The sequence below is a fragment of the Gavialis gangeticus genome, unplaced genomic scaffold, assembly GCF_001723915.1.
Source record: "Gavialis gangeticus isolate Ggan-Ray unplaced genomic scaffold, GavGan_comp1, whole genome shotgun sequence".
Taxonomy (NCBI): Eukaryota; Metazoa; Chordata; order Crocodylia; family Gavialidae; genus Gavialis; species Gavialis gangeticus.
In genome coordinates this window covers 154,226,805-154,240,952 of record NW_017729024.1, presented here as the reverse complement: position 1 = coordinate 154,240,952, position 14,148 = coordinate 154,226,805, and the positions used below count along the sequence as shown (strand labels likewise).

The 14,148-nt window shown below is 44.6% G+C and overlaps 1 long non-coding RNA gene across 1 annotated transcript in view; it reads right to left on the bottom strand.

Annotated features, from left to right (window-relative positions):
- Positions 1-910: 910 nt before the first annotated feature.
- LOC109298265 overlaps positions 911-14,148 on the bottom strand; it is a 23,424-nt gene continuing 10,186 nt past the window's right edge. The window contains exons 2-4 of the long non-coding RNA XR_002097569.1: positions 13,711-13,716; positions 6,474-6,480; positions 911-1,010 (exon numbers count right to left, since the gene is read on the bottom strand). This is a non-coding gene — a long non-coding RNA (uncharacterized LOC109298265). The remainder of the gene's footprint in view (positions 1,011-6,473; positions 6,481-13,710; positions 13,717-14,148) is intronic.

Genomic DNA, 14,148 nt, shown 5'->3' with positions numbered 1-14,148 from the left:
GACAGGCTGAGAGCCATGGGGCTCTTTAGCCTGCAAAAGCGCAGGCTCAGGGGTGACCTGATGGCCACCTATAAGTTTATGAGGGGTGACCACCAGGATCTGGAGAAAAGTTTGTTCACCAGAGCATCCCAAGGGATGACAAGGTCAAATGGTCATAAACTACTGCGAGACTGTTTCAGGCTGGACATAAGGATGAATTTCTTTACTGTCCGAGCCTTCAAGGTCTGGAACAGCCTGCCATTGGAGGTGGTTCAAGCACCTACATTGAACATCTTCAAGAGCAAATTGGATGCTTATCTTGCTGGGATCCTATGACCCCAGCTGACTTCCTGCCCTTTGGGCGGGAGGCTGGACTCAATCTTCCGAGGTCCCTTCCAGCCCAAATGTCTATGAAATCTATGAAAAGTTAAACCAGAGTCCCTCAGCATCCCAGCTGTTTTGCAGCCCTGAGCTGGGCTAGGCCGTGCTCTCTACTGCAGAGAACAGGGCTGCCCAGCCTCTCTCCTCCCTAGCCAGAGCTCCAGGGGAGATCACAGACACAGCAGGGTCTGCCTTGCTTCCCTCGCTGCTGAAGCAGGAATTCCCTCCTCCCTCCCCTCTCCCACAGCATAGACCCCAGCCCTACAGACCCTAGGCATGTGGTATGCCAGCTAATGCTGAGAAGTGTGCGTGTGTGTCCCCAATTTCACTGGGACAGGCAGACAGAACAGTGTCCACTTAGGGCTTTTTGGAGCTTATCAACAGGTCAGCTGGCAATGTCCCTCAGTTGCTTCCTTAGAAAAAGCTGTTTAAGAGGAGCTTGAAAAATGAGAGAGGTTTTGTTTTGCTGATGGGCTGATCAACACTGTGATTTTATCAGCCCCCTGCTGGTTTGCAGTCCTATCAGGTTTGCAGACAGGAAAATGGAGATTGAAAAGCTCAGTATCATCAACAGATGCATGCACTGCACACCCCTCCCCATTGCCTCAGAGTGCCAGTCTGGGCCTGGGGTCTGACAACACTCCTGCCCCCTGAGAAGTGAGTGGGGGTGGGAGCCTGGGTCTGTGCAGGCCAGGGTGGGGTTTTAAACCCCTCCCTAATTAACCCATCCTGCCTGGGCCTGGCCATGCCCCCCTCAGCTCAGCACTACTGAAGGAAAGGGAGAGCTGCTGTAGCACCCCCCTCCCGGCTTCTAGCCTGAGCCACTGCAGGCATGTGCCTACATTTCTGGAATGAAAAAGGAATATTTATCCACCTTCAAATCAATTCAAGCTTTGCAGGTTAGAGTAACCTGCAAAGATAGAATCAATTTAGGCAGGCTTTTTGAATGTCTGTCCCTAGCCCTAGGGTCAGAAAAGGTGGGGATAGTCCTGAATCCCCTACTTTAGTACCTTTGCTGCTAGAGGTCAAAAATCAACTTTCGAGCCAGTGAACTAGTCCCCTGTGCTCCTCCATTGCCAGGGACATATGTAACAGAAAGGATGCACAGCTACAACATGCCGATCTTAAATCCCCAAAGTCTGTTCTGATAATGATGACAGCCCTGCGGCTGATCTACTTTATGGCTGAAACTGGCTCATAGGCTAACAGGCCCCAGCCTCAGAAAAGAGAAAGCAGCAGCCTAGTATCATCTTTGACCTTCCATCTTCTGCGTTGTATTAGCCACAGGTTGGATGCAGCCCAGGATTGTTTGCATAGCTATTACAGACTATTAATCATTCAATACCAATAATAACTGTACTTTTTACCCAAACTGGTTTAATCATTTAGTTTCAAGGTTAGAGATTAATTCTATTTAAACAGATTGCATTATTCACCACAGGGGGAAAAAAAAAAAAATCAATGAGCTTAAAAAATTACATGTATTTTTTTGAAAGCCAGATAGAGGAGGTCTCATAATTCCTTTGGTTAAACAGATCTTTACCAACTTCTTTTGCCAGCATGTCTCAAATGATTGCTTAAACCCACTGTCAATCATAAGTACAGGTGTTGTGTACATTAGTTATCATGAGAAAGTCAGAACATTGGCAGTGCAGAGGAAGGATCATTTGACAGGTTATTCCTAAATTTATTTTGCACTGACACACACTGTCAGACCCACTTGGCTCCATTTCCAATCAGCTTCTTTTTTCCCCTGAGATGATGATAACAATCTCACTTTCTCCCTGACTCTCTTCTCCAACCAAGTTATGCTTTTAAGACATTTACCATATATTTTTGTTTGGCTCTGTCAAAAGATTGAAAAAACTGTAAGTGGTGGTATTTAAATTAATTAAATCTGAATTTTGGCTCAGTTCCAAATGAAGAGTTGCCTGTCATAAAAAAACCTATCAATCTTCAAAAAGGAATACAACAATAGGCTTCTTTTACACATACTTAATGGCTGAAGGTGAAGCAGGGTGGCATTTTAGGGACTAATTGGTTCAGAGGGGTATGAGCTTTTCTAGCAAACCGCCCACTTCCTCATATGCTCATCACAAAATCATAGCATCTATTCATATCATTGGATGAAGTAGGCTGTTGCCTACAAAAGCTCATGACACTCCAAACTGGGTAGTCCATAAGGTGCCACCCTGCCCTGCCTTTTGACTGATTTTTGACTAATATGGATAACTACCTCTTTCCATCCTGAATCATAGTATCAGAAGAGAAGTTAAGGACTGAATGGATACAAAGACAAAACTTCTTTGCTTAATTGCCCTTACTGAAGTCTACCACATCCAAAAAGAGGTAAAATTGATGGAGCGTTCTGAAGAAAATTGTATTGCCATCTGTACTACTCTACAACTATTTGGGAATAAAAGGAGAACTTCAGTCTCGAGGCCAGTCAATCCACTACTTCTCCTTTTAGTCCAAGAAAACACTCATCCTAAAAAATTAATCTATTTCAATAAGATTAATTAGCGCACTTCCGCCAGCTCTGCTGTTTTGGTGTTATTGGACCCACTTACTCTTGTAAGGTTCCATAAAAAAAAAAAAATCCCAAATATTTACAAGCCATTTACACAGAAGAGGAAAAGTTATTTGCCTGTGCGGCCTAATGGCATTGTGGGGAAGTGATACAAGGCCACGTCCATACAGCCTCAGCCTGGAGCTGTTGCCAAGAAACAAGTCCCTGCATTCACAGGCTCTCTCGAGATAGGTAGAGCAAACAGCTCTGACCACATGACTTAGTGTTATCTAACTAGCAAGCTCAGAGGTGGGTAAGGGAGGGGACCCCCTCCTCCCGGTGCCCAGTGGCAGCCCTGGGCTCAACAGGAAGGTAGCAAAAACATGGCTAAAGGCCCTTTACTCAAAGTTTCCATTGAAAGTGTTAGTATTTATATATCCTTTTATTTCAAGCCACTGAATTTTCTTTTCTAGGCCAACAAATTACTTCATGTCATTAAACACTGTTTAGTATCAGGAGTCGCAACGTTCACATCCTACTTGCAGAGCCCAGGCTCCTCCGGACATCAAGAGGAGGTGCACGTGCAAAGAGCTGGAACGCTTGGTCTGATCCCTGCTTTGTAAGGCAGCAGTATCTCAGGAATGAACAATGGAGCTGGTTGGGACATGGAGATTTTTTTTCCTCCAAAACATTTTATTTGCGATTAAAGAACTGAAAACTAAAAAGAAGAAAAAAAAAAAAAAAGAAACAAGCCCAAAACCACATTTTCCAGAAAAAAATATATACATATTTTTTTTTTTTTAAATCTCTCCCTGTCTGTCTTACACACATACGCACACACTTAAAATGAAAGTATAATTTCCCTTTCAAAATCAGAGTTGTGACAGAAAATGTTTTACCAGCCCTAAGAAATATGACAAGAGTCTCCATGGAAAGACCCTTTTTTTGTTGTCTGACCTGCTAGTGGAACAAAACTGAAATTAAAACAATGAAACTAAGCATCCTGTCAGTGCCATAGCAATGAAGTTTGGCACCTGGGACAAAGCCTGCAGCGGCAGCCCACCCTTGCCCTGCACACAGGTCCAAGGGGCACATGCTCCCCCCCCAGGCCTGCCCGGGAGTGTGTGCAGTGGCAGGAGCCGCCCTTCCCCTGTCCCTGCGCCCCTTCAAATGAGTGGCCCCGTCCCGTGCCCCTCCCCAGCAAGTCAGTGCCTGTTGCCCTTCGCTTCGGCACCCAGGGCAGTTGCCCCAGTTGCGCCCCCCCTGGCTATAGCACCGGGTTTTGTTATGCATGACTCTTACCATATGCTTATTTTAATGGGTATAAACATTAGGGCATGCTTTAACCAGTCACATGTTAAGAGTTAATCTTCTATGTAGTCTCCCAATGCCTGAAGAAGGGTGTTTGTGCCTGAAAGCTTGCAAAGAACTTTTTCCCAACTATTTAGCTGGTCTAATAAAAGACATCACATCTATCCAAAGAATCTTGCCTATCCCGTAACCTGCACTGCCATTAGAGAGCTGGCAAGCAGAGGTGTTGCTAGGAGCCAAGCTGGCTCTGTACTTGCCCAGCTCTCCTACTCCTAGGGTGGCCCAGATTGTGGGCAGCTGGGGGCTGGCAGGGTCCCATCAGGCCTGCCTGAAATCTGGATCCCCACTGCCTCCTACCACCTGGATCGAGCCCACCGCCCCCCTCCTGCCAGCCCAGATTGGGTCTGCCATTGACCCCTCAACTTCCTCGTCCCATCCCCCCCAGAGCTCCCTGCCTGCTGCCTGGAGTTCCTCTGCTGTCCCCCACCTCAACCCTTGCAGCTCACCCCCACCTCTTGGGCCTCCAGCTCACCTGCAGTTCCTGGTGCTGTCCCAGATGAGCAAGCAGCAAAGAGGAACCTGCCCACTGCTGTCACCACTGCTGCCAGACTGAACCCAGCCCAGAGAGTGGTGGCAGCAGCAGTGATGGGCAGGTTCCTCTTCCATGATTGCTGGTGGGTTTGACTCGGGGGTGCAGGCGGGGGACACAGCAGGCCCCATGCAAGGGGGATTGCTGCCTGACCTCTCCCACCCATGGATCAAGACCACCCCACCCCACCCCACACCTCAGATCCCTGCTCACTGACCCTTCCCCTCCCCGCAGCTCCTGGCTAACCTGCCACTCTTAGAAGAGCAAACAAGGAACAGGAACCTACCCACTGCTGCTTCCACAGCCCTCTGGGCTGGACTCAGCTCAAAGAGCTGCTGTGCTTCAGCAGCCACAGGAAGATTCCCCTTTCCTGCTTGCTCTGCCAGGACAGTGCCAGGAGCTGTAGTGAGCCACAAAGGGCCAAAGGAGCAGAAGGGGAGCACCAGGGCAAGGGGGATGGGGAGGCAAGGAAATCCTGAGGGGCAGGGAAGGAGCCCCAATGAGGGGGAAAAAGGGGGAGCCCCAGGGGCAGGAGAGATGGGATGGGGGGAGCCCGGGGGACTGGGAAGTGCCCAGAATGGGAGAAGAGTGGGGGATTCTTTCTTACCCAGCTGCCTCTGTGGGAAAGATAGAGTAGCTGAGAACAATGCCTCCTGGGATGTTGGAGGACTGCTCCCAACTGTTTTGGAGCCAGCTGAGCAGTCACATATGACTACAACATGAGCTACCTAAAACCAGTTAGAGAATCTGCAATGGAAGAGGATTCTCTCTGAACCACTCAGCCGGCCATAGCACATTTCCTGCCCTAATGTGTAGACACTAAGTACATTCAGTTCCATAGCTTTCCTCCCCCTTACCCTCAAAACCTAGAATTTAGCCCATGATCTGAGCTCACCTCTTATTTTCAGACTGTCTTAATTTTAAGGTGAACTTGGATCAGATCTCAAGGGAACTTCTTTTTCCAAGTATGTTACGAGATGTTTTGAGTAGAGACAAGACTGAAAGGATCTCCATGATTCAGATCCAGAACTGGATTCATCTGCACTACGTTGAGTTTGGCAGTTAAACAGATCAAAATTAAAGTAAAACCTAAGTATGTCAACTTATCTAAACAAAGTGAAAAGGAGACAGACAGAGGAATATCATCTGTCTATGACTGGAAACTTCTTCACTCCAAAGAGCTTCACTTAGCATTGCCTGTACTTTCAAAGAAGAATCGTAAGAGAAACACAGTTGATCAAGAGTACACACTATGCTAGCAATGATGAGGCACTTTCTCACTCTGTCATTTTTACAAGCACAAATTCTCAACCTGGAAATACCAAGATGCTGAACTTGGGAACCTAACCTTTTTCTTCTCTGATTCAGTCTTCTGGCGGGAGACAAGTGATATAATACAGCTGGGTGACCCTAACACTTTCTGCTCTTTGCAATTAAGATACCGAGGGACTGATTTGGCATTCTTTGCTTTTATTTCTTCTGAACAACTTCACTGCAAACTGTCTGTGTGCTCTTCCATTGCTGACAATGCTACTAGGAAAAGAGAACAGTATTTTTGCCTCTTATCACCATTGCACTTGGATTAGGTTTTAAATGTGTCCCAGATTACATAATATCTCAGTCTGGACCACCACAGACTGTAGGGAAAGTGACTAGAAGGTCAGACTCAGGGAAAAAACAAATATATTTTACTGTCCACAAGACTTGAATACTAAGAAAGAAGATTTCTATCCTATTTTGGATCTGGTGTTGCAGGATACATAAAGCAGGGATTCAGATAGACCTTTTAATTCACCCACCCTTCTGAACATGTAGGGGAGGAAAAATACCAAACTCTCACAGTATTTCAAGTATTTATTTAAAAGGTAGGTTTTTCCCACTTTCGCCAGGCTTCAGACCAAAGTAGTTAAAATATATGCTCATTATTGAACTAAACTGTTTTATAAATGTAAAGATAAACAAACTGCTTACTAGCCCAAATCCTGTACCATAGCCTCTTTCCACTAAGCTGCTCCCAAAAAGTAGCCCTGAACCTAGTACATAATGGTGCCTCCATAGCAGGTAGCCAATGTTGCAGGTCTTAAACTATCCTCTCCTCTCCTCTCCTCTCCTCTCTGGGGAAAGCGTGAACAGGAAAAAGGGGATATAGCCAAGTCTTTTCTAAACGTAACAGTCCCTGACTGCTGCATCAGCCCCAAGTGCCAGACATAGATTAAATAGATCACAAATCACTCTAATTAATGAAGGGAACGTGCCTACTCAGCAAACCCAAGTTCCAGGATCTCAGGTAAGGAAAATAAAGATGGCTTGAAGCCTTCCTCACTACCTCCCTACTGTGTTATATATACAAACTTCCTGGGCTGTAAATTGAGGATCTGGTACTTAAACTGGAAAATAAGCTTTTACTATTATAATTAGCTATTTTCTGTGTTACAGAAACAACAAGAGGCTTCACTATGCTCACATACAATGAAAAGACAGTCTTCAATGAACTTATCAACCTAACTAAGCAGCCAGAGGCAACAAGCAGGTGAGGGAAGCACAAGGTTCACAGGTGTAAAAACCAGACGGGAGTATTGCAATTGGCTTGTCTGACCACTTGAATGACAAGCCATAGACTTCTACCCAGTAATTCCTGCAAAGTAACAAGACAAATTCTGATCAGTGCAATAAGTAGAGTAACAGTCACAGAACAGCGACTGCCTAGCTATTGTGAGGAATACTGTAAACGTGGTAATGCTGATGAGTTAAGAAGGGATATGAAGGAGAAAGACGTATCTAACATTTTCCTACATCATAACGCCTTGTTACTGTATAAAACCTTGTTAGCACAGATTAATCTTTTTACTACAGTGGCTAACTGGAGCTTTACTTCTTACAGATGTCTCAGGTTAACAAGAAATAAGTCAGAAATAATAAAAGTCAAGGAAAATCACCCCAAACTTCCATTCCGTACAGATATCATTAAAGAAAAAAAACATTTAAACTGAGAGCAACTTCTGAGCTTAATTGCAGAATCACCATGTAGCCAAGGAAGTTTGCATCTCCTAGTCTCATGGCCCATCTGCGGGAAGCTCAGTTTCAGCCCCAGCACAGAGCTGCTTCTCCCAGAATCTGTGCTCTAACTATAGAGCAGCTGTGGTAGTTTCAGCCCTAGTACAAAGGCCAGGAGAAGCAGCCTCCCTCCTCCAGGCTCTGTGCTTGGGCTGAAACTGAGGTGCTGCTAGACAATGAGAGTGATTTAACAGCTGCTGGACCCTGGAACTGGGGGAAGCATATTTTTCCCTGCCCTAGGGTCTCACCCCCTGGGCCAGGACAGCTCCCCTTTCCCAGCCAGTGGGACCCTTATTGCCCCTAACCTAACTCCCCCCTCCAACCTGATCCCAATTCACATGCAAGTTTTTAGTCCTTCAATTTTTTGTTAATCTTTTTTCCCCTTCTTTCCCTTTATTCTCCCCCCAGCCCTTCCCTCATTTCAAATAGTTTTTTCAAGATTCTTTTCCAGCCTGTGCTTCTTTTGTTTGGGATACAGTAATTAGTTGATAAGACACAGAAAAGCTAAATCAGAGGTTACAATGACTCCCATAGCTTATGAATGTGAACGTATTGCCAGCCAAAGTTAGTTAGAGTGGTGTATAAGCTATAAGGACTTTACACCAACCTCTGAAATATCAGGCAATGGCTACTGGCTGGGATAGGAAAGGAGACTATAGGGACTATTTATGCGTTCTGGTAAGGCAAGTCTTGATAGCTAACACATAAACAGATGCAGGAATTAGATGAGCTCAGAATTACTTAGGAATATGGCTAAAGGAAGTTGGTACAGACTTAATTAGGATAGATAATGTCAGAGGAATAGACTTCTGACATAAGATAATGTCTCCTGGTGGTGTATAAATGTCAAGACATTCGTGGAACGCAAGTGTTGCAGTGAAACAAATCACTATATTTTCATTATACCAAATGATTGATGTAGATGCAAATGTCACCATATGTCTAAAGATGTTTTGTGCAGAGGGACAGAAATGACTCCGTAGCAATAATGTACCAGAGCTCCTATGCATGTCTACAACAAACTGTTCAATTTGGTGTCATAAGCCTTGCAAGCCCTAGGAACACCTACAGAGCTTTAGCCTTCCACACAAATGGAAAAGTCCTGGCTTTTGCAAGAGGGAGATTTGGATACATCTTCATTCTTGTGATGTTCCAGTTGATTATTAGAACTCTGTAGGCACGCTCTAGACCCAGATACTCACTGTGCCCAACCACGATGCCTCCTCTCACGCACACAGTATTTGGTGGGCCTGAGAAAATGAGGGACGGATGATTTCAGAGCAGGCTTACTGGTAAACTTCCTGGACTGAACTATAACTGTGGATTCAAATGGACCATTTAAGCTTGTCCCAGTCTTCCTGGGGACCCACCATTTTCAGCAGTATAAACAAAACCAGAGTTATAAGTGTGAAACTATGAGATTGATTTGTACAAATCAACATTGTAACAAACTTCCCATAAGAAAACCAAGCTAGATTAGGCCCTGGTGCTGTGTTCCATCCCATTAGATGCCCACTTAACAAGAAATCTTTAGGTTTCTTTCAAAGTGTACTCTACATTTTGGCCATTTTAAGAAGTTTAATTGTAAATTATATTGACTTTTTTCAAGCACTTGAATACCACAGCAATGTGTCATTAGGAATGCAAATGAATCCATAGATAATGGATGAATAAATGTCAGTTGAAGAGGTACAGAATATCATCTAACAAGTCGTAGAACTTTTCCTCTTTTGAGTTTTGTTCTTACTATTCCCAACCAATAATAGCATGTTGTTTAGCTTTCTGGTTGTCTGCCTCAAGCTTCATCTACGCTATGTATTTATGATGATTAAATAAATGTAACCCTGAACACAACACTACTCCTGCCTTCACTGAATAGTGGGATCCTGGGGTATCTGGTAGCCAATGGCCGCGCTCAGCTCCCTGGGTAGCTGCTGCAGAGTGCCTGAGCGGAGAGCCTCCCCTTACAATCAAACAACCTTGCAGACCATTATAAAACTATTTACAGGATTTAATTATTTACAAGGTAACATATAACCAATACAATAAAACAAATGTTACACCACATGACCTGGTGATGGTGGCTTAAGGGTTAATGCTTCTTGGATACACATTACACTAGAGGAAGGTATACAAGTTACCCACCATAAATAAAGAACCAGTACATAAATACACTGATACTTCAACTAATAAACCATCAAGAACTTATTTACACAATATAACTTTTACAGTGTGTACTGAGGACCCTGTGTGCACAGCCCCTGGTGGGGTGTCTCAGGGAGCAGGACTGTGTCTGTGCCCCTGCACAGGATCTTGGGCAGTACCTGGTGCTGGCATCCCTTGCACGAGCTCCAGGGGTCTGGGTGCAGCAGGCAGTGGCTCCTCCCCTGCAGTCCCTGCAAGAGAGCTTATTGCTGCCCAGACCCCTTCCCTGGCTCAGCAGGGAACAGTGTCTGGGCTACAGGCTGTAACAGTTTCCCCTGCCCAGCACAGCCTGACCGCACCTGGCAAATGCAGCCCCTCCCTGGGCCCTGCCTGCCCTGGGGCTTCTGGTGGCTGAAGCACCCCCTGCCCCTCTAGCCCAGGCTCTTTCGGGCACCCTGAGCCTGCCCCTCCCCTGCTGTGCTCACCCAGCCGCATGGGGGCTTGCACGAGGGCCTTCCCAGGCTCAGAGTCTCCTCACAGGCAGCTCCTCTCTCATCCTGCCCCACACGGCTCCCAGGGGAAAGGAGGGAGAGTGGACACAGTGTAGCACTCTCCCTGCAGCCTCTGCACCTACTTCTGCAGGGCTCTGCCAGGGGCTGTCAGGAGACCTTTCCCTAGTCTCCAGCCTGCCTCTCATCCCCCCCCCCCTTCTTTTTTCCCCCTGGAAAAACTGCTCCCCTCTTTTAACCAAGCCTCTAGGTCAATCCCAAGCCAAGACTCTTCCCCAGCTTTTGCTAATGTCTCTCATTCAAGGCCTGCTGGGGTTACATTACTCCTCCCACTTCCAAGAGGGCTACCTCCAAAACAGCTTCACTCACCCTCAGGGACAACAGTGCCCCTACCGGGACAAACTCCGTCTCTTCACACTGTCCCTCTGCAGGGCAGCCCTTCCTATTCCTTCAGGCGGGTCCCTTTTTAATGCTACTGCATAGATATTAACAGTCCCTTTGCTTCCAAATGGAGTCCTGCTCCTGCCTTTTCCGCTTAGGAAGGCTCCATAACGTTTACCTATTGGACAATTGCCAATAGGGAGCAATGGAGTTAATACTGCAAGATGCTGAATTCAGTCTTCCCCTCCCAGTGATTTTAGTGTGGGTATGAGTAAGGTCTTTTATACTGAACGTGCCAGTTACATGATGACTTAGGCTGATTTTTAGTTTTCTCAAAGTCAATGATCCTGCTTCCAGAGTCTTAACTGGGGTAATTCTGAAAATGTGAACTTATACATAAAACACACTCCAGACATTTTATACCTGCTGTGAATCCAGCAAATCAAATAAGTCCAAAAAGGGTAGAATGTGCCTTTATTTCAGTCATTAAGCTGTTCATCATAATTGAGCTATAGCAAATTAATCCAATCCTGACGGTGTCAATGGGAATGGTGAAATATAGCTTTAAGAAAACACCCAAGGCTCCACATCATTCCAGATCCATTCAAGTGAAAAGGCATTGAGTTTACATGATAAAGTAATAAATGAGTTCACAGTATAAGTAATAAATGAGTGATTAAAAATGAGGTGATGGTTTTAATTTAGGAAATGACAGATTATATGGGGAAACATTGCTATGTAGACATATTAAAACAGACTCTGAGCGGTATTAGTCAAACTTTCTTTTTCCTTCTAGATATTAAAGACATTCATTCCTTTAGCAAAGCAATATTTCCAACAGTGCTTCACACTGTGGAGTAACTATACAGTACATGCATCTATTTTAATGAAAAGGAATTGAATAGAAGCATTAAAGTGAGGTTTAGAGGCATTGTCAAGTTTCTTTGCTCTCCAATAGGGGCTATGATAATTTTGTTGCACTGCCAACTTAAAATGTATGTTATTATTTTTAAGGTCTATTATCAGATACAGAACCCTTTACATATCATGTTCTGAATTTTGCTCTTAATACTCTTTAAAAAAAATCTAGTGGCTTCCCCCCAACCCTTCTGTTTTTGATGCATCTATTGGTCAGAACAGTGGGCAATCATGCTGCCTCTTCCTAATCTACCCCTTTTCTCTAGATGCATACTTACCTCTACAGTTTCAGGTTGGCAGTCTGTCATAAAACATGGCTGCAGTGCCTGAGTATAATCATGCCCATGAGCTGTGCATGTAAGAGTTGCAAATGACTATTAACCAAACACTGAAATGGGCTCTGTACACTATGCCATTAGATGCACAAACTAAACTGGAAAAGCATGTTTCCAGTTTCGTTTACTTGTAATATCCTCAGAAGTATAGATGATCCTGTCCTGGGACAAGCAGCTAGATTATATGACCCCTTTTAGCTCTGTTTTCTGTGATTTCCTGTGGTTACTTATAAGTACACTTATATTTCAGTAAGTATGTAAGTATATTCATAAGTACTTATATACATGTAAGTAAGTATAATTAGAAGCAAGTATATTTAGATTTAGATTCACATTTTTAAGGTAGAGAAGTGATTTTCCAGTTCACATTTTCAAGTTCCAAACATACTTTCTAAATGAACAGAGGAAGACATTCAATCACATTTGAGTACTGAGGCCCGCATGTTCGTGATGTGGTCATCAGCCCATCCAGGAGCAAGAGAGGCTGTCATAGGAAAGTGTAAAAAATTGGCCAGTGGCATAGTGGAAGTTAGCTGGAGAAGAGAGAAAGAGAGAGAGGATTTGGCAATTTGTTTAAAAAAAAATAAAATCTGATGGATTTAAAGGATTAATTAGCAGATATTTCATTTTCAGGTGACAAAAGAATGACTGCAGGAAGTGTAAAGAAAGATCAGACAAAATGCTAAAGAGTTTCAGAATCTAATAGTTATTGGTATCCTCATGATTAGATACTTTTATCCAGGTAAGACTGTGTAACTAAGGTCTTGATTTTTGCTCAGTGTGCGGACTGGTTTTTCTGAAGACGACTAGGTTATTCAGCAAGCTAGCTCTCAGAGAAACTTGAAATCAGTAGAATATTTAGTTAAAGAATAAATGATCGTGAACTGGAAATGCTGATTATCCCCCAACTCTCAGAGAGTGCCACATAGTCTCTCATTCTTATCTATATGGTAGCCAGAGCTAGAAAGGATCTCTTACATGGATGTTTTATCCAAGGGACATATGGTACGGTGGTACCCATTTGCTAGTACTTCATTGTAACACTTAGAACATCACACATTACACTGTCAGGAAATGACATGGATCAAAGGCCTGAGGTCTAATTTTGCTCATTAGGTCTTAAATCCCTATATATGGGACAAAGTGAAAACCTTAAGGGCAGCTATAATCCTGGTCATTTATAGACATTACAATTTTCTAGGTTTAATTCAGACTACAACCATCACTATATAATACATGGATGTCTGTAGTCTGAATTAAAATTAGCTTCAATCCAAATCAACTAATCCTCATTGAATGAGGATTAAAAATAATGCAGACTAGGGCAGTCTGAACTAGGCGATTTAAACTGTATTAATTAGCATATATATACAAGTATCTAGGGCAGTGGTCAGCAACCCCCAGCACGTGTGCTGAGCATGCGACGTGATGCCATTTTGCTTGGCATGCCACCGCCAGCCTGGGCTCTAGGCAGCTGCTGCCAGCCATGAAGTCCAGGCTGCTCGCAGCAGGCGGCTGGGCGTCTGCAAGCCCTGCCATGGTTGGCAGCAGCTACCCAGAACCTGTGCTGGCTGCAGCCAGGAGGCTGCAAACATCTACACCAGGCTCCGGCAGTAGCTCCATACTGGTGGGTGCACACATGCCTCAGAGCGGACTTTGTCCAGTAGCCCAGGAACCCAGCTCTGTGCGCCCACACATCTAGTTCTGTGCATTTGTCTGCTTCTGTCTGGTCCTTTGTGTCTGCGTGTGCACACGTGTCTGGTTCGGGATGTGTGCGCCTGTGTCTATTATGGGTGTGTTCTGTTTCTCTGTGTGCATGTGTGTGTGTCTGGTTCTCTTTCTGCTCTCCTTTCTCTCTCTCCCCCTCCTCTTTCTCTTATTTGTCTCTTTTTTCTCTGTCATTGCAACATGCTCAATAAAAAAGGAATACACAACAAAGGCAACATTTATGATTATTAAATATACCAATATGCAGTGCATCTTGCCATGTGCACCTGCCCACCTCCCCCACCTTCATTTTGTTTTTCTGCCATGCCG